Source organism: Pan paniscus, chromosome 22, assembly GCF_029289425.2.
Source record: "Pan paniscus chromosome 22, NHGRI_mPanPan1-v2.0_pri, whole genome shotgun sequence".
Taxonomy (NCBI): Eukaryota; Metazoa; Chordata; class Mammalia; order Primates; family Hominidae; genus Pan; species Pan paniscus.
The window spans coordinates 47,996,776-48,024,147 of NC_073271.2; positions in this window are offsets into that span (position 1 = coordinate 47,996,776).

Below are 27,372 nucleotides of genomic sequence, written 5' to 3' on the forward strand. Positions count from 1 at the left end.
TGTAGGTATTTCCATGTTTATACAGATGGTGGTGTAGATATTTCCATGTTTATTCAGATGACTGTGTAGATATTTCCATGTTTTTACAGATGGCAGTGTAGATATTTCAATGTTTATAGAGATGGCGCTGTAGATGTTTCCATGTTTATACAGATAACGGTGGAGATATTTCCATGTTTATACAGACAGCAGTGGAGATATTTCCATGTTTATACACATAGCCGTGTACATATTTCCATGTTTATAGAGTCAGCGGTGTCGGTATTTCCATGTTTATACAGACAGCGGTGCAGATATTTCCATGTTTATACAGATGCCTATGCAGATATCTCCATATTTATACAGAGGGCTGTGTAGATATTTCTATGTTTATACAAATGGCTGTGTAGATATTTCCATGTTCCTACACATGACTGTGTAGGTATTTCCAAGTTTATACAGATGGCTTTGTAGATATTTCCATGTCTATAGAGATAGCGGTGCAGATATTTCCATGTTTATACAGATAGCGGTGTATATATTTCCATCTTTATACAGATCGTGATGTAGATATTTCCATGTTTATACAGATACCGGTGTAGATATTTCCATGTTTATACAGACCACAGTGTAGATATTTCCATGTTTATAGAGATAGCAGTGTAGATATTTCCAAGTTGGTACAGATGGCGGTGTTGATGTTTCCATCTATACACAGATTGCCGTGTAGGTAGTTCCATGTGTATACAGATGGCATTGTAGATATTTCCATGTTTATACAGATGGTGGTGTAGATATTTCCATGTTTACACAGATGACTGTATAGGTATTTCCATGTTTATACAGATGGCGGTGTAGGTATTTCCATGTTTATAGATATAGCGGTGTAGATATTTCCATATTTATACAGATAACGGTGTAGAAATTTCCATGTTTATACAGATAGCGGTGTAAATATTTCCATGTTCATACAGATCACAGTGTAGATATTTCCTTGTTTATACAAATAGCGGTGTAGTTATTTCCATGTTTATACAGATAGCGTTGTAGATATTTCCATGTATATACAGATGGCTGTGTAGATATTTCCATGTTTATACAGATGGCTTTGTAGATATTTCCATGTTTATACAGATGACTTTGTAGGTATTTCCATGTTTATACAGATGGCAGTGTAGATATTTCCATGTTTATAGAGATAGCTGTGTAGATATTTCCATGTTTATACAGATCGCGGTGTAGATATTTCCATGTTTATACAGATCGTGGTGTAGATACTTCCATGTTTATACAGATAGCGGTGTAGATATTTCCATGTTTTTACAGATATCTGTGTAGATATTTCCATGTTTACACAGATTGCGGTGTACGTATTTCCATCTTTCTACAGATGGCATTGTAGATATTTCCATGTTTATACAGATGGCGGTGTAGATATTTCCATGTTTATACAGATAGCGGTGTATATATTTCCATGTTTATAGAGATAGCAGTGAAGGTATTTCCATGTTTATAGACATAGCGGTGTAGATATTTCCATGTTTATATAGATGGCGTTGTAGATATTTCCATGTTTATACCGATAGCGGTGTTGGTATTTCCATGTTTATACAGATAGCGATGTAGATATTTCCATGTTTATACATCTCGCGGTGCAGATCTTTATATCTTTATACAGATGGCTTTGTAGATATTTCCTTATTCACACAGATGGCGGTGTAGTTGTTTCCGTGTTTATGCAGATGGCGGAGTAGTTAGTTCCATGTTTATGGGGATGGCAGTGTAGATATTTTCATGTTTATAGAGATGGAGGTGTAGGTATTTACATGTTTATAGAGATAGCAGTGTAGATATTTACATGTTTATACAGATGGCGGTGTAGATATTTCCATGTGTATACAGATGGCATTGTAGATATTTCCATGTTTATACAGATGACTGTATAGGTATTTCCATGTTTTTACAGATGGCAGTGCAGATATTTCCATGTTTATAGAGATAGCGGTGTAGATATTTCCATGTTTGTACAGATGGCGGTGTAGATATTTCCATCTATACACAGATGGCCGTGTAGATATTTCCATGTTTATACAGATGGCGGCATAGATATTTCCATATTTATACAGATGGCTGTGTAGATATTTCCATGGGTATACAGATGGTATTGTAGGTATTTCCATGTTTATACAGATGGTGGTGTAGATATTTCCATGTTTATTCAGATGACTGTGTAGATATTTCCATGTTTTTACAGATGGCAGTGTAGATATTTCAATGTTTATAGAGATGGCGCTGTAGATGTTTCCATGTTTATACAGATAACGGTGGAGATATTTCCATGTTTATACAGACAGCGGTGCAGATATTTCCATGTTTATACAGATGCCTATGCAGATATCTCCATATTTATACAGAGGGCTGTGTAGATATTTCTATGTTTATACAGATGGCTGTGTAGATATTTCCATGTTCCTACACATGACTGTGTGGGTATTTCCAAGTTTATACAGATGGCTTTGTAGATATTTCCATGTCTATAGAGATAGCGGTGCAGATATTTCCATGTTTATACAGATAGCGGTGTATATATTTCCATCTTTATACAGATCGTGATGTAGATATTTCCATGTTTATACAGATACCGGTGTAGATATTTCCATGTTTATACAGACCACAGTGTAGATATTTCCATGTTTATAGAGATAACAGTGTAGATATTTCCAAGTTGGTACAGATGGCGGTGTTGTTGTTTCCATCTATACACAGATTGCCGTGTAGGTAGTTCCATGTGTATACAGATGGCATTGTAGATATTTCCATGTTTATACAGATGGTGGTGTAGATATTTCCATGTTTACACAGATGACTGTATAGGTATTTCCATGTTTATACAGATGGCGGTGTAGGTATTTCCATGTTTATAGATATAGCGGTGTAGATATTTCCATATTTATACAGATAACGGTGTAGAAATTTCCATGTTTATACAGATAGCGGTGTAAATATTTCCATGTTCATACAGATCACAGTGTAGATATTTCCTTGTTTATACAAATAGCGGTGTAGTTATTTCCATGTTTATACAGATAGCGTTGTAGATATTTCCATGTATATACAGATGGCTGTGTAGATATTTCCATGTTTATACACATGGCTTTGTAGATATTTCCATGTTTATACAGATGACTTTGTAGGTATTTCCATGTTTATACAGATGGCAGTGTAGATATTTCCATGTTTATAGAGATAGCTGTGTAGATATTTCCATGTTTATACAGATCGCGGTGTAGATATTTCCATGTTTATACAGATCGCGGTGTAGATATTTCCATGTTTATACAGATCGCGGTGTAGATACTTCCATGTTTATACAGATAGCGGTGTAGATATTTCCATGTTTTTACAGATATCGGTGTAGATATTTCCATGTTTACACAGATTGCGGTGTACGTATTTCCATCTTTCTACAGATGGCATTGTAGATATTTCCATGTTTATACAGATGGCGGTGTAGATATTTCCATGTTTATACAGATAGCGGTGTATATATTTCCATGTTTATAGAGATAGCGGTGAAGGTATTTCCATGTTTATAGACATAGCGGTGTAGATATTTCCATGTTTATATAGATGGCGTTGTAGATATTTCCATGTTTATACCGATAGCGGTGTTGGTATTTCCATGTTTATACAGATAGCGATGTAGATATTTCCATGTTTATACAGCTCGCGGTGCAGATATTTATATCTTTATACAGATGGCTTTGTAGATATTTCCTTATTCACACAGATGGCGGTGTAGTTGTTTCCGTGTTTATGCAGATGGCGGAGTAGTTAGTTCCATGTTTATGGGTATGGCAGTGTATTTTCATGTTTATAGAGATGGCCGTGTAGATATTTCCATGTTTATAGAGATAGCAGTGTAGATATTTACATGTTTATACAGATGGCGGTGTAGATATTTCCATGTGTATACAGATGGCATTGTAGGTATTTCCATGTTTATACAGATGACTGTATAGGTATTTCCATGTTTTTACAGATGGCAGTGCAGATATTTCCATGTTTATAGAGATAGCGGTGTAGATATTTCCATGTTTGTACAGATGGCGGTGTAGATATTTCCATCTATACACAGATGGCCGTGTAGATATTTCGATGTTTATACAGATGGCGGCATAGATATTTCCATATTTATACAGATGTCTGTGTAGATATTTCCATGGGTATACAGATGGTATTGTAGGTATTTCCATGTTTATACAGATGGTGGTGTAGATATTTCCATGTTTATTCAGATGACTGTGTAGATATTTCCATGTTTTTACAGATGGCAGTGTAGATATTTCAATGTTTATAGAGATGGCGCTGTAGATGTTTCCATGTTTATACAGATAACGGTGGAGATATTTCCATGTTTATACAGACAGCAGTGGAGATATTTCCATGTTTATACACATAGCCGTGTACATATTTCCATGTTTATAGAGACAGCGGTGTCGGTATTTCCATGTTTATACAGACAGCGGTGCAGATATTTCCATGTTTCTACAGATGCCTATGCAGATATCTCCATATTTATACAGAGGGCTGTGTAGATATTTCTATGTTTATACAGATGGCTGTGTAGATATTTCCATGTTCCTACACATGACTGTGTAGGTATTTCCAAGTTTATACAGATGGCTTTGTAGATATTTCCATGTCTATAGAGATAGCGGTGCAGATATTTCCATGTTTATACAGATAGCGGTGTATATATTTCCATCTTTATACAGATCGTGATGTAGATATTTCCATGTTTATACAGATACCGGTGTAGATATTTCCATGTTTATACAGACCACAGTGTAGATATTTCCATGTTTATAGAGATAGCAGTGTAGATATTTCCAAGTTGGTACAGATGGCGGTGTTGATGTTTCCATCTATACACAGATTGCCGTGTAGGTAGTTCCATGTGTATACAGATGGCATTGTAGATATTTCCATGTTTATACAGATGGTGGTGTAGATATTTCCATGTTTACACAGATGACTGTATAGGTATTTCCATGTTTATACAGATGGCGGTGTAGGTATTTCCATGTTTATAGATATAGCGGTGTAGATATTTCCATATTTATACAGATAACGGTGTAGAAATTTCCATGTTTATACAGATAGCGGTGTAAATATTTCCATGTTCATACAGATCACAGTGTAGATATTTCCTTGTTTATACAAATAGCGGTGTAGTTATTTCCATGTTTATACAGATAGCGTTGTAGATATTTCCATGTATATACAGATGGCTGTGTAGATATTTCCATGTTTATACAGATGGCTTTGTAGATATTTCCATGTTTATACAGATGACTTTGTAGGTATTTCCATGTTTATACAGATGGCAGTGTAGATATTTCCATGTTTATAGAGATAGCTGTGTAGATATTTCCATGTTTATACAGATCGCGGTGTAGATATTTCCATGTTTATACAGATCGTGGTGTAGATACTTCCATGTTTATACAGATAGCGGTGTAGATATTTCCATGTTTTTACAGATATCTGTGTAGATATTTCCATGTTTACACAGATTGCGGTGTACGTATTTCCATCTTTCTACAGATGGCATTGTAGATATTTCCATGTTTATACAGATGGCGGTGTAGATATTTCCATGTTTATACAGATAGCGGTGTATATATTTCCATGTTTATAGAGATAGCAGTGAAGGTATTTCCATGTTTATAGACATAGCGGTGTAGATATTTCCATGTTTATATAGATGGCGTTGTAGATATTTCCATGTTTATACCGATAGCGGTGTTGGTATTTCCATGTTTATACAGATAGCGATGTAGATATTTCCATGTTTATACAGCTCGCGGTGCAGATATTTATATCTTTATACAGATGGCTTTGTAGATATTTCCTTATTCACACAGATGGCGGTGTAGTTGTTTCCGTGTTTATGCAGATGGCGGAGTAGTTAGTTCCATGTTTATGGGGATGGCAGTGTAGATATTTTCATGTTTATAGAGATGGAGGTGTAGGTATTTACATGTTTATAGAGATAGCAGTGTAGATATTTACATGTTTATACAGATGGCGGTGTAGATATTTCCATGTGTATACAGATGGCATTGTAGATATTTCCATGTTTATACAGATGACTGTATAGGTATTTCCATGTTTTTACAGATGGCAGTGCAGATATTTCCATGTTTATAGAGATAGCGGTGTAGATATTTCCATGTTTATAGAGATAGCGGTGTACATATTTCCATGTTTGTACAGATGGCGGTGTAGATATTTCCATCTATACACAGATGGCCGTGTAGATATTTCGATGTTTATACAGATGGCGGCATAGATATTTCCATATTTATACAGATGTCTGTGTAGATATTTCCATGGGTATACAGATGGTATTGTAGGTATTTCCATGTTTATACAGATGGTGGTGTAGATATTTCCATGTTTATTCAGATGACTGTGTAGATATTTCCATGTTTTTACAGATGGCAGTGTAGATATTTCAATGTTTATAGAGATGGCGCTGTAGATGTTTCCATGTTTATACAGATAACGGTGGAGATATTTCCATGTTTATACAGACAGCGGTGCAGATATTTCCATGTTTATACAGATGCCTATGCAGATATCTCCATATTTATACAGAGGGCTGTGTAGATATTTCTATGTTTATACAGATGGCTGTGTAGATATTTCCATGTTCCTACACATGACTGTGTGGGTATTTCCAAGTTTATACAGATGGCTTTGTAGATATTTCCATGTCTATAGAGATAGCGGTGCAGATATTTCCATGTTTATACAGATAGCGGTGTATATATTTCCATCTTTATACAGATCGTGATGTAGATATTTCCATGTTTATACAGATACCGGTGTAGATATTTCCATGTTTATACAGACCACAGTGTAGATATTTCCATGTTTATAGAGATAGCAGTGTAGATATTTCCAAGTTGGTACAGATGGCGGTGTTGATGTTTCCATCTATACACAGATTGCCGTGTAGGTAGTTCCATGTGTATACAGATGGCATTGTAGATATTTCCATGTTTATACAGATGGTGGTGTAGATATTTCCATGTTTACACAGATGACTGTATAGGTATTTCCATGTTTATACAGATGGCGGTGTAGGTATTTCCATGTTTATAGATATAGCGGTGTAGATATTTCCATATTTATACAGATAACGGTGTAGAAATTTCCATGTTTATACAGATAGCGGTGTAAATATTTCCATGTTCATACAGATCACAGTGTAGATATTTCCTTGTTTATACAAATAGCGGTGTAGTTATTTCCATGTTTATACAGATAGCGTTGTAGATATTTCCATGTATATACAGATGGCTGTGTAGATATTTCCATGTTTATACAGATGGCTTTGTAGATATTTCCATGTTTATACAGATGACTTTGTAGGTATTTCCATGTTTATACAGATGGCAGTGTAGATATTTCCATGTTTATAGAGATAGCTGTGTAGATATTTCCATGTTTATACAGATCGCGGTGTAGATATTTCCATGTTTATACAGATCGCGGTGTAGATATTTCCATGTTTATACAGATCGCGGTGTAGATACTTCCATGTTTATACAGATAGCGGTGTAGATATTTCCATGTTTTTACAGATATCGGTGTAGATATTTCCATGTTTACACAGATTGCGGTGTACGTATTTCCATCTTTCTACAGATGGCATTGTAGATATTTCCATGTTTATACAGATGGCGGTGTAGATATTTCCATGTTTATACAGATAGCGGTGTATATATTTCCATGTTTATAGAGATAGCGGTGAAGGTATTTCCATGTTTATAGACATAGCGGTGTAGATATTTCCATGTTTATATAGATGGCGTTGTAGATATTTCCATGTTTATACCGATAGCGGTGTTGGTATTTCCATGTTTATACAGATAGCGATGTAGATATTTCCATGTTTATACAGCTCGCGGTGCAGATATTTATATCTTTATACAGATGGCTTTGTAGATATTTCCTTATTCACACAGATGGCGGTATAGTTGTTTCCGTGTTTATGCAGATGGCGGAGTAGTTAGTTCCATGTTTATGGTAATGGCAGTGTAGATATTTTCATGTTTATAGAGATGGCGGTGTAGATATTTCCATGTTTATAGAGATAGCAGTGTAGATATTTACATGTTTATACAGATGGCGGTGTAGATATTTCCATGTGTATACAGATGGCATTGTAGATATTTCCATGTTTATACAGATGACTGTATAGGTATTTCCATGTTTTTACAGATGGCAGTGCAGATATTTCCATGTTTATAGAGATAGCGGTGTAGATATTTCCATGTTTGTACAGATGGCGGTGTAGATATTTCCATCTATACACGGATGGCCGTGTAGATATTTCGATGTTTATACAGATGGCGGCATAGGTATTTCCATATTTATACAGATGTCTGTGTAGATATTTCCATGGGTATACAGATGGTATTGTAGGTATTTCCATGTTTATACAGATGGTGGTGTAGATATTTCCGTGTTTATTCAGATGACTGTGTAGATATTTCCATGTTTTTACAGATGGCAGTGTAGATATTTCAATGTTTATAGAGATGGCGCTGTAGATGTTTCCATGTTTATACAGATAACGGTGGAGATATTTCCATGTTTATACAGACAGCAGTGGAGATATTTCCATGTTTATACACATAGCCGTGTACATATTTCCATGTTTATAGAGACAGCGGTGTCGGTATTTCCATGTTTATACAGACAGCGGTGCAGATATTTCCATGTTTATACAGATGCCTATGCAGATATCTCCATATTTATACAGAGGGCTGTGTAGATATTTCTATGTTTATACAGATGGCTGTGTAGATATTTCCATGTTCCTACACATGACTGTGTAGGTATTTCCAAGTTTATACAGATGGCTTTGTAGATATTTCCATGTCTATAGAGATAGCGGTGCAGATATTTCCATGTTTATACAGATAGCGGTGTATATATTTCCATCTTTATACAGATCGTGATGTAGATATTTCCATGTTTATACAGATACCGGTGTAGATATTTCCATGTTTATACAGACCACAGTGTAGATATTTCCATGTTTATAGAGATAGCAGTGTAGATATTTCCAAGTTGGTACAGATGGCGGTGTTGATGTTTCCATCTATACACAGATTGCCGTGTAGGTAGTTCCATGTGTATACAGATGGCATTGTAGATATTTCCATGTTTATACAGATGGTGGTGTAGATATTTCCATGTTTACACAGATGACTGTATAGGTATTTCCATGTTTATACAGATGGCGGTGTAGGTATTTCCATGTTTATAGATATAGCGGTGTAGATATTTCCATATTTATACAGATAACGGTGTAGAAATTTCCATGTTTATACAGATAGCGGTGTAAATATTTCCATGTTCATACAGATCACAGTGTAGATATTTCCTTGTTTATACAAATAGCGGTGTAGTTATTTCCATGTTTATACAGATAGCGTTGTAGATATTTCCATGTATATACAGATGGCTGTGTAGATATTTCCATGTTTATACAGATGGCTTTGTAGATATTTCCATGTTTATACAGATGACTTTGTAGGTATTTCCATGTTTATACAGATGGCAGTGTAGATATTTCCATGTTTATAGAGATAGCTGTGTAGATATTTCCATGTTTATAGAGATAGCTGTGTAGATATTTCCATGTTTATACAGATCGCGGTGTAGATATTTCCATGTTTATACAGATCGCGGTGTAGATATTTCCATGTTTATACAGATAGCGGTGTAGATATTTCCATGTTTTTACTGATATCAGTGTAGATATTTCCATGTTTACACAGATTGCGGTGTACGTATTTCCATCTTTCTACAGATGGCATTGTAGATATTTCCATGTTTATACAGATGGCGGTGTAGATATTTCCATGTTTATACAGATAGCGGTGTATATATTTCCATGTTTATAGAGATAGCGGTGAAGGTATTTCCATGTTTATAGACATAGCGGTGTAGATATTTCCATGTTTATATAGATGGCGTTGTAGATATTTCCATGTTTATACCGATAGCGGTGTTGGTATTTCCATGTTTATACAGATAGCGATGTAGATATTTCCATGTTTATACAGCTCGCGGTGCAGATATTTATATCTTTATACAGATGGCTTTGTAGATATTTCCTTATTCACACAGATGGCGGTGTAGTTGTTTCCGTGTTTATGCAGATGGCGGAGTAGTTAGTTCCATGTTTATGGTGATGGCAGTGTAGATATTTTCATGTTTATAGAGATGGCGGTGTAGATATTTCCATGTTTATAGAGATAGCAGTGTAGATATTTACATGTTTATACAGATGGCGCTGTAGATATTTCCATGTGTATACAGATATCATTGTAGATATTTCCATGTTTATACAGATGACTGTATAGTTATTTCCATGTTTTTACACATGGCAGTGCAGATATTTCCATGTTTATAGAGATAGCGGTGTAGATATTTCCATGTTTGTACAGATGGCGGTGTAGATATTTCCATCTATACACGGATGGCCGTGTAGATATTTCCATGTTTATACAGATGGCGGCATAGATATTTCCATATTTATACAGATGTCTGTGTAGATATTTCCATGGGTATACAGATGGTATTGTAGGTATTTCCATGTTTATACAGATGGTGGTGTAGATATTTCCATGTTTATTCAGATGACTGTGTAGATATTTCCATGTTTTTACAGATGGCAGTGTAGATATTTCAATGTTTATAGAGATGGCGCTGTAGATGTTTCCATGTTTATACAGATAACGGTGGAGATATTTCCATGGTTATACAGACAGCAGTGGAGATATTTCCATGTTTATACACATAGCCGTATACATATTTCCATGTTTATAGAGACAGCGGTGTCGGTATTTCCATGTTTATACAGACAGCGGTGCAGATATTTCCATGTTTATACAGATTCCTATGCAGATATCTCCATATTTATACAGAGGGCTGTGTAGATATTTCTATGTTTATACAGATGGCTGTGTAGATATTTCCATGTTCCTACACATGACTGTGTAGGTATTTCCAAGTTTATACAGATGGCTTTGTAGATATTTCCATGTCTATAGAGATAGCGGTGCAGATATTTCCATGTTTATACAGATAGCGGTGTATATATTTCCATCTTTATACAGATCGTGATGTAGATATTTCCATGTTTATACAGATACCGGTGTAGATATTTCCATGTTTATACAGACCACAGTGTAGATATTTCCATGTTTATAGAGATAGCAGTGTAGATATTTCCAAGTTGGTACAGATGGCGGTGTTGATGTTTCCATCTATACACAGATTGCCGTGTAGGTAGTTCCATGTGTATACAGATGGCATTGTAGATATTTCCATGTTTGTACAGATGGTGGTGTAGATCTTTCCATGTTTACACAGATGACTGTATAGGTATTTCCATGTTTATACAGATGGCGGTGTAGGTATTTCCATGTTTATAGATATAGCGGTGTAGATATTTCCATATTTATACAGATAACGGTGTAGAAATTTCCATGTTTATACAGATAGCGGTGTAAATATTTCCATGTTCATACAGATCACAGTGTAGATATTTCCTTGTTTATACAAATAGCGGTGTAGTTATTTCCATGTTTATACAGATAGCGTTGTAGATATTTCCATGTATATACAGATGGCTCTGTAGATATTTCCATGTTTATACAGATGGCTTTGTAGATATTTCCATGTTTATACAGATGACTTTGTAGGTATTTCCATGTTTATACAGATGGCAGTGTAGATATTTCCATGTTTATAGAGATAGCTGTGTAGATATTTCCATGTTTATACAGATCGCGGTGTAGATATTTCCATGTTTATACAGATCGCGGTGTAGATATTTCCATGTTTATACAGATCGCGGTGTAGATACTTCCATGTTTATACAGATAGCGGTGTAGATATTTCCATGTTTTTACAGATATCGGTGTAGATATTTCCATGTTTACACAGATTGCGGTGTACGTATTTCCATCTTTCTACAGATGGCATTGTAGATATTTCCATGTTTATACAGATGGCGGTGTAGATATTTCCATGTTTATACAGATAGCGGTGTATATATTTCCATGTTTATAGAGATAGCGGTGAGGGTATTAACATGTTTATAGACATAGCGGTGTAGATATTTCCATGTTTATATAGATGGTGTTGTAGATATTTCCATGTTTATACCGATAGCGGTGTTGGTATTTCCATGTTTATACAGATAGCGATGTAGATATTTCCATGTTTATGCAGCTCGCGGTGCACACATTTATATCTTTATACAGATGGCTTTGTAGATATTTCCTTATTCACACAGATGGCGGTGTAGTTGTTTCCGTGTTTATGCAGATGGCGGAGTAGTTAGTTCCATGTTTATGGGGATGGCAGTGTAGATATTTTCATGTTTATAGAGATGGCGGTGTAGATATTTCCATGTTTATAGAGATAGCAGTGTAGATATTTACATGTTTATACAGATGGCGGTGTAGATATTTCCATGTGTATACAGATGGCATTGTAGATATTTCCATGTTTATACAGATGACAGTATAGGTATTTCCATGTTTTTACAGACGGCAGTGCAGATATTTCCATGTTTATAGAGATAGCGGTGTAGATATTTCCATGTTTGTACAGATGGCGGTGTAGATATTTCCATCTATACACAGATGGCCGGGTAGATATTTCCATGTTTATACAGATGGCGGCATAGATATTTCCATATTTATACAGATGTCTGTGTAGATATTTCCATGGGTATACAGATGGTATTGTAGGTATTTCCATGTTTATACAGATGGTGGTGTAGATATTTCCATGTTTATTCAGATGACTGTGTAGATATTTCCATGTTTTTACAGATGGCAGTGTAGATATTTCAATGTTTATAGAGATGGCGCTGTAGATGTTTCCATGTTTATACAGATAACGGTGGAGATATTTCCATGTTTATACAGACAGCAGTGGATATATTTCCATGTTTATACATATAGCCGTGTACATATTTCCATGTTTATAGAGACAGCGGTGTCGGTATTTCCATGTTTATACAGACAGCGGTGCAGATATTTCCATGTTTATACAGATGCCTATGCAGATATCTCCATATTTATACAGAGGGCTGTGTAGATATTTCTATGTTTATACAGATGGCTGTGTAGATATTTCCATGTTCCTACACATGACTGTGTAGGTATTTCCAAGTTTATACAGATGGCTTTGTAGATATTTCCATGTCTATAGAGATAGCGGTGCAGATATTTCCATGTTTATACAGATAGCGGTGTATATATTTCCATCTTTATACAGATCGTGATGTAGATATTTCCATGTTTATACAGATACCGGTGTAGATATTTCCATGTTTATACAGACCACAGTGTAGATATTTCCATGTTTATAGAGATAGCAGTGTAGATATTTCCAAGTTGGTACAGATGGCGGTGTTGATGTTTCCATCTATACACAGATTGCCGTGTAGGTAGTTCCATGTGTATACAGATGGCATTGTAGATATTTCCATGTTTATACAGATGGTGGTGTAGATATTTCCATGTTTACACAGATGACTGTATAGGTATTTCCATGTTTATACAGATGGCGGTGTAGGTATTTCCATGTTTATAGATATAGCGGTGTAGATATTTCCATATTTATACAGATAACGGTGTAGAAATTTCCATGTTTATACAGATAGCGGTGTAAATATTTCCATGTTCATACAGATCACAGTGTAGATATTTCCTTGTTTATACAAATAGCGGTGTAGTTATTTCCATGTTTATACAGATAGCGTTGTAGATATTTCCATGTATATACAGATGGCTGTGTAGATATTTCCATGTTTATACACATGGCTTTGTAGATATTTCCATGTTTATACAGATGACTTTGTAGGTATTTCCATGTTTATACAGATGGCAGTGTAGATATTTCCATGTTTATAGAGATAGCTGTGTAGATATTTCCATGTTTATACAGATCGCGGTGTAGATATTTCCATGTTTATACAGATCGCGGTGTAGATATTTCCATGTTTATACAGATCGCGGTGTAGATACTTCCATGTTTATACAGATAGCGGTGTAGATATTTCCATGTTTTTACAGATATCGGTGTAGATATTTCCATGTTTACACTGATTGCGGTGTACGTATTTCCATCTTTCTACAGATGGCATTGTAGATATTTCCATGTTTATACAGATGGCGGTGTAGATATTTCCATGTTTATACAGATAGCGGTGTATATATTTCCATGTTTATAGAGATAGCGGTGAAGGTATTTCCATGTTTATAGACATAGCGGTGTAGATATTTCCATGTTTATATAGATGGCGTTGTAGATATTTCCATGTTTATACCGATAGCGGTGTTGGTATTTCCATGTTTATACAGATAGCGATGTAGATATTTCCATGTTTATACAGCTCGCGGTGCAGATATTTATATCTTTATACAGATGGCTTTGTAGATATTTCCTTATTCACACAGATGGCGGTGTAGTTGTTTCCGTGTTTATGCAGATGGCGGAGTAGTTAGTTCCATGTTTATGGGGATGGCAGTGTATTTTCATGTTTATAGAGATGGCCGTGTAGATATTTCCATGTTTATAGAGATAGCAGTGTAGATATTTACATGTTTATACAGATGGCGGTGTAGATATTTCCATGTGTATACACATGGCATTGTAGATATTTCCATGTTTATACAGATGACTGTATAGGTATTTCCATGTTTTTACAGATGGCAGTGCAGATATTTCCATGTTTATAGAGATAGCGGTGTAGATATTTCCATGTTTGTACAGATGGCGGTGTAGATATTTCCATCTATACACAGATGGCCGTGTAGATATTTCGATGTTTATACAGATGGCGGCATAGATATTTCCATATTTATACAGATGTCTGTGTAGATATTTCCATGGGTATACAGATGGTATTGTAGGTATTTCCATGTTTATACAGATGGTGGTGTAGATATTTCCATGTTTATTCAGATGACTGTGTAGATATTTCCATGTTTTTACAGATGGCAGTGTAGATATTTCAATGTTTATAGAGATGGCGCTGTAGATGTTTCCATGTTTATACAGATAACGGTGGAGATATTTCCATGTTTATACAGACAGCAGTGGAGATATTTCCATGTTTATACACATAGCCGTGTACATATTTCCATGTTTATAGAGACAGCGGTGTCGGTATTTCCATGTTTATACAGACAGCGGTGCAGATATTTCCATGTTTATACAGATGCCTATGCAGATATCTCCATATTTATACAGAGGGCTGTGTAGATATTTCTATGTTTATACAGATGGCTGTGTAGATATTTCCATGTTCCTACACATGACTGTGTAGGTATTTCCAAGTTTATACAGATGGCTTTGTAGATATTTCCATGTCTATAGAGATAGCGGTGCAGATATTTCCATGTTTATACAGATAGCGGTGTATATATTTCCATCTTTATACAGATCGTGATGTAGATATTTCCATGTTTATACAGATACCGGTGTAGATATTTCCATGTTTATACAGACCACAGTGTAGATATTTCCATGTTTATAGAGATAGCAGTGTAGATATTTCCAAGTTGGTACAGATGGCGGTGTTGATGTTTCCATCTATACACAGATTGCCGTGTAGGTAGTTCCATGTGTATACAGATGGCATTGTAGATATTTCCATGTTTGTACAGATGGTGGTGTAGATCTTTCCATGTTTACACAGATGACTGTATAGGTATTTCCATGTTTATACAGATGGCGGTGTAGGTATTTCCATGTTTATAGATATAGCGGTGTAGATATTTCCATATTTATACAGATAACGGTGTAGAAATTTCCATGTTTATACAGATAGCGGTGTAAATATTTCCATGTTCATACAGATCACAGTGTAGATATTTCCTTGTTTATACAAATAGCGGTGTAGTTATTTCCATGTTTATACAGATAGCGTTGTAGATATTTCCATGTATATACAGATGGCTCTGTAGATATTTCCATGTTTATACAGATGGCTTTGTAGATATTTCCATGTTTATACAGATGACTTTGTAGGTATTTCCATGTTTATACAGATGGCAGTGTAGATATTTCCATGTTTATAGAGATAGCTGTGTAGATATTTCCATGTTTATACAGATCGCGGTGTAGATATTTCCATGTTTATACAGATCGCGGTGTAGATATTTCCATGTTTATACAGATCGCGGTGTAGATATTTCCATGTTTTTACAGATATCTGTGTAGATATTTCCATGTTTACACAGATTGCGGTGTACGTATTTCCATCTTTCTACAGATGGCATTGTAGATATTTCCATGTTTATACAGATGGCGGTGTAGATATTTCCATGTTTATACAGATAGCGGTGTATATATTTCCATGTTTATAGAGATAGCAGTGAAGGTATTTCCATGTTTATAGACATAGCGGTGTAGATATTTCCATGTTTATATAGATGGCGTTGTAGATATTTCCATGTTTATACCGATAGCGGTGTTGGTATTTCCATGTTTATACAGATAGCGATGTAGATATTTCCATGTTTATACAGCTCGCGGTGCAGATATATATATCTTTATACAGATGGCTTTGTAGATATTTCCTTATTCACACAGATGGCGGTGTAGTTGTTTCCGTGTTTATGCAGATGGCGGAGTAGTTAGTTCCATGTTTATGGGGATGGCAGTGTAGATATTTTCATGTTTATAGAGATGGAGGTGTAGGTATTTACATGTTTATAGAGATAGCAGTGTAGATATTTACATGTTTATACAGATGGCGGTGTAGATATTTCCATGTGTATACAGATGGCATTGTAGATATTTCCATGTTTATACAGATGACTGTATAGGTATTTCCATGTTTTTACAGATGGCAGTGCAGATATTTCCATGTTTATAGAGATAGCGGTGTAGATATTTCCATGTTTATAGAGATAGCGGTGTAGATATTTCCATGTTTGTACAGATGGCGGTGTAGATATTTCCATCTATACACAGATGGCCGTGTAGATATTTCGATGTTTATACAGATGGCGGCATAGATATTTCCATATTTATACAGATGTCTGTGTAGATATTTCCATGGGTATACAGATGGTATTGTAGGTATTTCCATGTTTATACAGATGGTGGTGTAGATATTTCCATGTTTATTCAGATGACTGTGTAGATATTTCCATGTTTTTACAGATGGCAGTGTAGATATTTCAATGTTTATAGAGATGGCGCTGTAGATGTTTCCATGTTTATACAGATAACGGTGGAGATATTTCCATGTTTATACAGACAGCGGTGCAGATATTTCCATGTTTATACAGATGCCTATGCAGATATCTCCATATTTATACAGAGGGCTGTGTAGATATTTCTATGTTTATACAGATGGCTGTGTAGATATTTCCATGTTCCTACACATGACTGTGTAGGTATTTCCAAGTTTATACAGATGGCTTTGTAGATATTTCCATGTCTATAGAGATAGCGGTGCAGATATTTCCATGTTTATACAGATAGCGGTGTATATATTTCCATCTTTATACAGATCGTGATGTAGATATTTCCATGTTTATACAGATACCGGTGTAGATATTTCCATGTTTATACAGACCACAGTGTAGATATTTCCATGTTTATAGAGATAGCAGTGTAGATATTTCCAAGTTGGTACAGATGGCGGTGTTGATGTTTCCATCTATACACAGATTGCCGTGTAGGTAGTTCCATGTGTATACAGATGACATTGTAGATATTTCCATGTTTATACAGATGGTGGTGTAGATATTTCCATGTTTACACAGATGACTGTATAGGTATTTCCATGTTTATACAGATGGCGGTGTAGGTATTTCCATGTTTATAGATATAGCGGTGTAGATATTTCCATATTTATACAGATAACGGTGTAGAAATTTCCATGTTTATACAGATAGCGGTGTAAATATTTCCATGTTCATACAGATCACAGTGTAGATATTTCCTTGTTTATACAAATAGCGGTGTAGTTATTTCCATGTTTATACAGATAGCGTTGTAGATATTTCCATGTATATACAGATGGCTGTGTAGATATTTCCATGTTTATACAGATGGCTTTGTAGATATTTCCATGTTTATACAGATGACTTTGTAGGTATTTCCATGTTTATACAGATGGCAGTGTAGGTATTTCCATGTTTATAGAGATAGCTGTGTAGATATTTCCATGTTTATACAGATCGCGGTGTAGATATTTCCATGTTTATACAGATCGCGGTGTAGATATTTCCATGTTTATACAGATCGCGGTGTAGATACTTCCATGTTTATACAGATAGCGGTGTAGATATTTCCATGTTTTTACAGATATCGGTGTAGATATTTCCATGTTTACACAGATTGCGGTGTACGTATTTCCATCTTTCTACAGATGGCATTGTAGATATCTCCATGTTTATACAGATGGCGGTGTAGATATTTCCATGTTTATACAGATAGCGGTGTATATATTTCCATGTTTATAGAGATAGCGGTGAAGGTATTTCCATGTTTATAGACATAGCGGTGTAGATATTTCCATGTTTATATAGATGGCGTTGTAGATATTTCCATGTTTATACCGATAGCGGTGTTGGTATTTCCATGTTTATACAGATAGCGATGTAGATATTTCCATGTTTATACAGCTCGCGGTGCAGATATTTATATCTTTATACAGATGGCTTTGTAGATATTTCCTTATTCACACAGATGGCGGTGTAGTTGTTTCCGTGTTTATGCAGATGGCGGAGTAGTTAGTTCCATGTTTATGGGGATGGCAGTGTAGATATTTTCATGTTTATAGAGATGGCGGTGTAGATATTTCCATGTTTATAGAGATAGCAGTGTAGATATTTACATGTTTATACAGATGGCGGTGTAGATATTTCCATGTGTATACAGATGGCATTGTAGATATTTCCATGTTTATACAGATGACTGTATAGGTATTTCCATGTTTTTACAGATGGCAGTGCAGATATTTCCATGTTTATAGAGATAGCGGTGTAGATATTTCCATGTTTGTACAGATGGCGGTGTAGATATTTCCATCTATACACAGATGGCCGTGTAGATATTTCGATGTTTATACAGATGGCGGCATAGATATTTCCATATTTATACAGATGTCTGTGTAGATATTTCCATGGGTATACAGATGGTATTGTAGGTATTTCCATGTTTATACAGATGGTGGTGTAGATATTTCCATGTTTATTCAGATGACTGTGTAGATATTTCCATGTTTTTACAGATGGCAGTGTAGATATTTCAATGTTTATAGAGATGGCGCTGTAGATGTTTCCATGTTTATACAGATAACGGTGGAGATATTTCCATGTTTATACAGACAGCAGTGGAGATATTTCCATGTTTATACACATAGCCGTGTACATATTTCCATGTTTATAGAGACAGCGGTGTCGGTATTTCCATGTTTATACAGACAGCGGTGCAGATATTTCCATGTTTCTACAGATGCCTATGCAGATATCTCCATATTTATACAGAGGGCTGTGTAGATATTTCTATGTTTATACAGATGGCTGTGTAGATATTTCCATGTTCCTACACATGACTGTGTAGGTATTTCCAAGTTTATACAGATGGCTTTGTAGATATTTCCATGTCTATAGAGATAGCGGTGCAGATATTTCCATGTTTATACAGATAGCGGTGTATATATTTCCATCTTTATACAGATCGTGATGTAGATATTTCCATGTTTATACAGATACCGGTGTAGATATTTCCATGTTTATACAGACCACAGTGTAGATATTTCCATGTTTATAGAGATAGCAGTGTAGATATTTCCAAGTTGGTACAGATGGCGGTGTTGATGTTTCCATCTATACACAGATTGCCGTGTAGGTAGTTCCATGTGTATACAGATGGCATTGTAGATATTTCCATGTTTATACAGATGGTGGTGTAGATATTTCCATGTTTACACAGATGACTGTATAGGTATTTCCATGTTTATACAGATGGCGGTGTAGGTATTTCCATGTTTATAGATATAGCGGTGTAGATATTTCCATATTTATACAGATAACGGTGTAGAAATTTCCATGTTTATACAGATAGCGGTGTAAATATTTCCATGTTCATACAGATCACAGTGTAGATATTTCCTTGTTTATACAAATAGCGGTGTAGTTATTTCCATGTTTATACAGATAGCGTTGTAGATATTTCCATGTATATACAGATGGCTGTGTAGATATTTCCATGTTTATACAGATGGCTTTGTAGATATTTCCATGTTTATACAGATGACTTTGTAGGTATTTCCATGTTTATACAGATGGCAGTGTAGATATTTCCATGTTTATAGAGATAGCTGTGTAGATATTTCCATGTTTATACAGATCGCGGTGTAGATATTTCCATGTTTATACAGATCGTGGTGTAGATACTTCCATGTTTATACAGATAGCGGTGTAGATATTTCCATGTTTTTACAGATATCTGTGTAGATATTTCCATGTTTACACAGATTGCGGTGTACGTATTTCCATCTTTCTACAGATGGCATTGTAGATATTTCCATGTTTATACAGATGGCGGTGTAGATATTTCCATGTTTATACAGATAGCGGTGTATATATTTCCATGTTTATAGAGATAGCAGTGAAGGTATTTCCATGTTTATAGACATAGCGGTGTAGATATTTCCATGTTTATATAGATGGCGTTGTAGATATTTCCATGTTTATACCGATAGCGGTGTTGGTATTTCCATGTTTATACAGATAGCGATGTAGATATTTCCATGTTTATACAGCTCGCGGTGCAGATATTTATATCTTTATACAGATGGCTTTGTAGATATTTCCTTATTCACACAGATGGCGGTGTAGTTGTTTCCGTGTTTATGCAGATGGCGGAGTAGTTAGTTCCATGTTTATGGGGATGGCAGTGTAGATATTTTCATGTTTATAGAGATGGAGGTGTAGGTATTTACATGTTTATAGAGATAGCAGTGTAGCTATTTACATGTTTATACAGATGGCGGTGTAGACATTTCCATGTGTATACAGATGGCATTGTAGATATTTCCATGTTTATACAGATGACTGTATAGGTATTTCCATGTTTTTACAGATGGCAGTGCAGATATTTCCATGTTTATAGAGATAGCGGTGTAGATATTTCCATGTTTATAGAGATAGCGGTGTAGATATTTCCATGTTTGTACAGATGGCGGTGTAGATATTTCCATCTATACACAGATGGCCGTGTAGATATTTCGATGTTTATACAGATGGCGGCATAGATATTTCCATATTTATACAGATGTCTGTGTAGATATTTCCATGGGTATACAGATGGTATTGTAGGTATTTCCATGTTTATACAGATGGTGGTGTAGATATTTCCATGTTTATTCAGATGACTGTGTAGATATTTCCATGTTTTTACAGATGGCAGTGTAGATATTTCAATGTTTATAGAGATGGCGCTGTAGATGTTTCCATGTTTATACAGATAACGGTGGAGATATTTCCATGTTTATACAGACAGCGGTGCAGATATTTCCATGTTTATACAGATGCCTATGCAGATATCTCCATATTTATACAGAGGGCTGTGTAGATATTTCTATGTTTATACAGATGGCTGTGTAGATATTTCCATGTTCCTACACATGACTGTGTGGGTATTTCCAAGTTTATACAGATGGCTTTGTAGATATTTCCATGTCTATAGAGATAGCGGTGCAGATATTTCCATGTTTATACAGATAGCGGTGTATGTATTTCCATCTTTATACAGATCGTGATGTAGATATTTCCATGTTTATACAGATACCGGTGTAGATATTTCCATGTTTATACAGACCACAGTGTAGATATTTCCATGTTTATAGAGATAGCAGTGTAGATATTTCCAAGTTGGTACAGATGGTGGTGTTGATGTTTCCATCTATACACAGATTGCCGTGTAGGTAGTTCCATGTGTATACAGATGGCATTGTAGATATTTCCATGTTTATACAGATGGTGGTGTAGATATTTCCATGTTTACACAGATGACTGTATAGGTATTTCCATGTTTATACAGATGGCGGTGTAGGTATTTCCATGTTTATAGATATAGCGGTGTAGATATTTCCATATTTATACAGATAACGGTGTAGAAATTTCCATGTTTATACAGATAGCGGTGTAAATATTTCCATGTTCATACAGATCACAGTGTAGATATTTCCTTGTTTATACAAATATCGGTGTAGTTATTTCCATGTTTATACAGATAGCGTTGTAGATATTTCCATGTATATACAGATGGCTGTGTAGATATTTCCAAGTTTATACAGATGGCTTTGTAGATATTTCCATGTTTATACAGATGACTTTGTAGGTATTTCCATGTTTATACAGATGGCAGTGTAGGTATTTCCATGTTTATAGAGATAGCTGTGTAGATATTTCCATGTTTATACAGATCGCGGTGTAGATATTTCCATGTTTATACAGATCGCGGTGTAGATATTTCCATGTTTATACAGATCGCGGTGTAGATACTTCCATGTTTATACAGATAGCGGTGTAGATATTTCCATGTTTTTACAGATATCGGTGTAGATATTTCCATGTTTACACAGATTGCGGTGTACGTATTTCCATCTTTCTACAGATGGCATTGTAGATATCTCCATGTTTATACAGATGGCGGTGTAGATATTTCCATGTTTATACAGATAGCGGTGTATATATTTCCATGTTTATAGAGATAGCGGTGAAGGTATTTCCATGTTTATAGACATAGCGGTGTAGATATTTCCATGTTTATATAGATGGCGTTGTAGATATTTCCATGTTTATACCGATAGCGGTGTTGGTATTTCCATGTTTATACAGATAGCGATGTAGATATTTCCATGTTTATACAGCTCGCGGTGCAGATATTTATATCTTTATACAGATGGCTTTGTAGATATTTCCTTATTCACACAGATGGCGGTATAGTTGTTTCCGTGTTTATGCAGATGGCGGAGTAGTTAGTTCCATGTTTATGGGGATGGCAGTGTAGATATTTTCATGTTTATAGAGATGGCGGTGTAGATATTTCCATGTTTATAGAGATAGCAGTGTAGATATTTACATGTTTATACAGATGGCGGTGTAGATATTTCCATGTGTATACAGATGGCATTGTAGATATTTCCATGTTTATACAGATGACTGTATAGGTATTTCCATGTTTTTACAGATGGCAGTGCAGATATTTCCATGTTTATAGAGATAGCGGTGTAGATATTTCCATGTTTGTACAGATGGCGGTGTAGAAATTTCCATCTATACACAGATGGCCGTGTAGATATTTCGATGTTTATACAGATGGCGGCATAGATATTTCCATATTTATACAGATGTCTGTGTAGATATTTCCATGGGTATACAGCTGGTATTGTAGGTATTTCCATGTTTATACAGATGGTGGTGTAGATATTTCCATGTTTATTCAGATGACTGTGTAGATATTTCCATGTTTTTACAGATGGCAGTGTAGATATTTCAATTTTTATAGAGATGGCGCTGTAGATGTTTCCATGTTTATACAGATAACGGTGGAGATATTTCCATGTTTATACAGACAGCAGTGGAGATATTTCCATGTTTATACACATAGCCGTGTACATATTTCCATGTTTATAGAGACAGCGGTGTCGGTATTTCCATGTTTATACAGACAGCGGTGCAGATATTTCCATGTTTATACAGATGCCTATGCAGATATCTCCATATTTATACACAGGGCTGTGTAGATATTTCTATGTTTATACAGATGGCTGTGTAGATATTTCCATGTTCCTGCACATGTCTGTGTAGGTATTTCCAAGTTTATACAGATGGCTTTGTAGATATTTCCATGTCTATAGAGATAGCGGTGCAGATATTTCCATGTTTATACAGATAGCGGTGTATATATTTCCATCTTTATACAGATCGTGATGTAGATATTTCCATGTTTATACAGATACCGGTGTAGATATTTCCATGTTTATACAGACCACAGTGTAGATATTTCCATGTTTATAGAGATAGCAGTGTAGATATTTCCAAGTAGGTACAGATGGCGGTGTTGATGTTTCCATCTATACACAGATTGCCGTGTAGGTAGTTCCATGTGTATACAGATGGCATTGTAGATATTTCCATGTTTATACAGATGGTGGTGTAGATATTTCCATGTTTACACAGATGACTGTATAGGTATTTCCATGTTTATACAGATGGCGGTGTAGGTATTTCCATGTTTATAGATATAGCGGTGTAGATATTTCCATATTTATACAGATAATGGTGTAGAAATTTCCATGTTTATACAGATAGCGGTGTAAATATTTCCATGTTCATACAGATCACAGTGTAGATATTTCCTTGTTTATACAAATAGCGGTGTAGTTATTTCCATGTTTATACCGATAGCGTTGTAGATATTTCCATGTATATACAGATGGCTGTGTAGATATTTCCATGTTTATACAGATGGCTTTGTAGATATTTCCATGTTTATACAGATGACTTTGTAGGTATTTCCATGTTTATACAGATGGCAGTGTAGATATTTCCATGTTTATAGAGATAGATGTGTAGATATTTCCATGTTTATAGAGATAGCTGTGTAGATATTTCCATGTTTATACAGATCGCGGTGTAGATATTTCCATGTTTATACAGATCGTGGTGTAGATACTTCCATGTTTATACAGATAGCGGTGTAGATATTTCCATGTTTTTACAGATATCTGTGTAGATATTTCCATGTTTACACAGATTGCGGTGTACGTATTTCCATCTTTCTACAGATGGCATTGTAGATATTTCCATGTTTATACAGATGGCGGTGTAGATATTTCCATGTTTATACAGATAGCGGTGTATATATTTCCATGTTTATAGAGATAGCAGTGAAGGTATTTCCATGTTTATAGACATAGCGGTGTAGATATTTCCATGTTTATATAGATGGCGTTGTAGATATTTCCATGTTTATACCGATAGCGGTGTTGGTATTTCCATGTTTATACAGATAGCGATGTAGATATTTCCATGTTTATACAGCTCGCGGTGCAGATATTTATATCTTTATACAGATGGCTTTGTAGATATTTCCTTATTCACACAGATGGCGGTGTAGTTGTTTCCGTGTTTATGCAGATGGCGGAGTAGTTAGTTCCATGTTTATGGGGATGGCAGTGTAGATATTTTCATGTTTATAGAGATGGAGGTGTAGGTATTTACATGTTTATAGAGATAGCAGTGTAGATATTTACATGTTTATACAGATGGCGGTGTAGATATTTCCATGTGTATACAGATGGCATTGTAGATATTTCCATGTTTATACAGATGACTGTATAGGTATTTCCATGTTTTTACAGATGGCAGTGCAGATATTTCCATGTTTATAGAGATAGCGGTGTAGATATTTCCATGTTTATAGAGATAGCGGTGTAGATATTTCCATGTTTGTACAGATGGCGGTGTAGATATATCCATCTATACACAGATGGCCGTGTAGATATTTCGATGTTTATACAGATGGCGGCATAGATATTTCCATATTTATACAGATGTCTGTGTAGATATTTCCATGGGTATACAGATGGTATTGTAGGTATTTCCATGTTTATACAGATGGTGGTGTAGATATTTCCATGTTTATTCACATGACTGTGTAGATATTTCCATGTTTTTACAGATGGCAGTGTAGATATTTCAATGTTTATAGAGATGGCGCTGTAGATGTTTCCATGTTTATACAGATAACGGTGGAGATATTTCCATGTTTATACAGACAGCGGTGCAGATATTTCCATGTTTATACAGATTCCTATGCAGATATCTCCATATTTATACAGAGGGCTGTGTAGATATTTCTATGTTTATACAGATGGCTGTGTAGATATTTCCATGTTCCTACACATGACTGTGTGGGTATTTCCAAGTTTATACAGATGGCTTTGTAGATATTTCCATGTCTATAGAGATAGCGGTGCAGATATTTCCATGTTTATACAGATAGCGGTGTATATATTTCCATCTTTATACAGACCGTGATGTAGATATTTCCATGTTTATACAGATACCGGTGTAGATATTTCCATGTTTATACAGACCACAGTGTAGATATTTCCATGTTTATAGAGATAGCAGTGTAGATATTTACATGTTTATACAGATGGCGCTGTAGATATTTCCATGTGTATACAGATATCATTGTAGATATTTCCATGTTTATACAGATGACTGTATAGTTATTTCCATGTTTTTACACATGGCAGTGCAGATATTTCCATGTTTATAGAGATAGCGGTGTAGATATTTCCATGTCTGTACAGATGGCGGTGTAGATATTTCCATCTATACACGGATGGCCGTGTAGATATTTCCATGTTTATACAGATGGCGGCATAGATATTTCCATATTTATACAGATGTCTGTGTAGATATTTCCATGGGTATACAGATGGTATTGAAGGTATTTCCATGTTTATACAGATGGTGGTGTAGATATTTCCATGTTTATTCAGATGACTGTGTAGATATTTCCATGTTTTTACAGATGGCAGTGTAGATATTTCAATGTTTATAGAGATGGCGCTGTAGATGTTTCCATGTTTATACAGATAACGGTGCAGATATTTCCATGTTTATACAGACAGCAGTGGAGATATTTCCATGTTTATACACATAGCCGTGTACATATTTCCATGTTTATAGAGACAGCGGTGTCGGTATTTCCATGTTTATACAGACAGCGGTGCAGATATTTCCATGTTTATACAGATGCCTATGCAGATATCTCCATATTTATAAAGAGGGCTGTGTAGATATTTCTATGTTTATACAGATGGCTGTGTAGATATTTCCATGTTCCTACACATGACTGTGTAGGTATTTCCAAGTTTATACAGATGGCTTTGTAGATATTTCCATGTCTATAGAGATAGCGGTGCAGATATTTCCATGTTTATACAGATAGCGGTGTATATATTTCCATCTTTATACAGATCGTGATGTAGATATTTCCATGTTTATACAGATACCGGTGTAGATATTTCCATGTTTATACAGACCACAGTGTAGATATTTCCATGTTTATAGAGATAGCAGTGTAGATATTTCCAAGTTGGTACAGATGGCGGTGTTGATGTTTCCATCTATACACAGATTGCCGTGTAGGTAGTTCCATGTGTATACAGATGGCATTGTAGATATTTCCATGTTTATACAGATGGTGGTGTAGATATTTCCATGTTTA